This window comes from Meleagris gallopavo, chromosome 1, assembly GCF_000146605.3.
Source record: "Meleagris gallopavo isolate NT-WF06-2002-E0010 breed Aviagen turkey brand Nicholas breeding stock chromosome 1, Turkey_5.1, whole genome shotgun sequence".
In the NCBI taxonomy this organism is placed as follows: Eukaryota; Metazoa; Chordata; class Aves; order Galliformes; family Phasianidae; genus Meleagris; species Meleagris gallopavo.
Genome location: NC_015011.2, coordinates 137,303,408 through 137,305,005, shown reverse-complemented (window position 1 = coordinate 137,305,005; position 1,598 = coordinate 137,303,408). Strand labels below are relative to the sequence as shown.

General features: G+C 48.6%; 1 long non-coding RNA gene across 1 annotated transcript; it reads right to left on the bottom strand.

Annotated features, from left to right (window-relative positions):
* Positions 1-321: 321 nt before the first annotated feature.
* Positions 322-1,584, bottom strand: LOC109363778. Its single transcript, XR_004162503.1, has 2 exons — positions 1,224-1,584; positions 322-1,083 (listed from the first exon to the last, which is right to left on the bottom strand). It is a non-coding gene; the product is annotated as an uncharacterized LOC109363778 (long non-coding RNA).
* Between the last annotated feature and the right edge of the window lie 14 nt (positions 1,585-1,598).

Sequence of the window (1,598 nt, the reverse complement as noted above, 5' to 3'; positions counted from 1 at the left end):
TGTGACACTTGCTCCTCTGTGATGGAGCAAAGCTTTGTTTCATACTCCAGTGGTCTTAAACCCTTGAACAGAATCAAACCTGTTTACAAAGATGTTATTTTTTTTGTAAAGATGAATATCAGTGATATTCAGTATCTAAGGGGAGATGCAGGAAAGAAGCGGACAGACTCTCTAGCAGGGTCTGTGATGACAGAACAAGGGGAAATAGCTTCCAGCCCAGGGAGGGTTGATTTAGGTTAAATATAAGGAACAAATCTTTTACAGTGAGGGTGTTGAGGCACTGACACAGGTTGCCCAGAGATGTGGTGGATGCCCCATCCCTGGAGACTTTCAAGGCAAGGCTGGATCAGTCCCTGGGCAACCTGATCTAGCTGTGGTGCCCCTGTACATTGCAGGGGAGTGAGACTAGGAGGCACTCAGAGTTCCATTCCAACTTTAAGGATTCCACGACTCTACGATGCAGAACACCACAGTAACTTGAAAACTGAGGAGAAAACAGCCAGCAAAAATCCAAGCCCACATAACTACTTATTATTTGTCAGCAATAGCATGCAGATTGTAAAACACAGGCAATGTACTGGAAGTCAGCTATTTTAACATCTTGACAACTCAGGTAGAGTGATGCTTGTTCTGTGTCACTTACTGATGGCAGATAGAATGCTGTACCACACTTAGCTAACAAGATATGCTGGTTCTCACATGACCTGGGCCTCAGAGGCTAAGAGAGCAGATCAGTGTTAGCCGAGGATACAGAGACCATGGAGACACAACATAGATTTCTAAGGGATTTTTCATGGGGAGCGGGGAAGAAAGTCTGTAACAAGCCCATTCAGATGTGTTACATGTAAAAACCTTTCTTAATGGCCTAATTTTAATTGCCAGGAAATTGCTTTTGCGGGTGACTCACAGCTTAAACACTAACCTGGAGGGAATATGAACCGAAGTCCACTCTTTAGGCAGCTGGGTTCTGGAGATAAACTGCTGTCTCTAAGTCAGGCTCTACAAGGAGACACACTGGCATTCTCAGAGCATAGCAAAGCATAGCAGAAGAAAAGCAACGAGCAAACGAAGAAGCCCCAAAGCCTAAAAATGAGGAAGTTAATTGTAGTTAACTCAGACACAGCTAAAGGAACCTCAAGTCGGGAGTGCAAGGCTTACATATCTTGAAAATGGAAAAGGCTGCAAAAAGCAAGAGAGTTAAATGAAACACTTGGGAGGCTTACCGAGATAGAATATAAATCCCATCCCAAGCCAGGCTGGCAGCACCACTGATCTGAGGCGCTATCCTGTTAGGACGCTGCTGTCAGCCGCCACAGGTGTACACAGGCAACTTCCTTTTTGTTCTCCCTTTAAACGAGGTGTTTTTTCTGCTAACCCACTTTCCATAACCCCGTCATCAGGCCCGGTCGGGGTCACCTCAGCGCTCACTCAGCGCTCCGAGGACCCGAACACGACGCCGCACGCTCCCGGAGCTCAGGAGCAGCACGACGGGACGCACACAGGGGCCATCTTACAGGCTAAGGACCGCGCGGCGCCGGCAGAGGGCGGCCTGGCGGACCAGCCGCCCGTCACTGGCAGCCGCGGGCGGCGCGGCCACG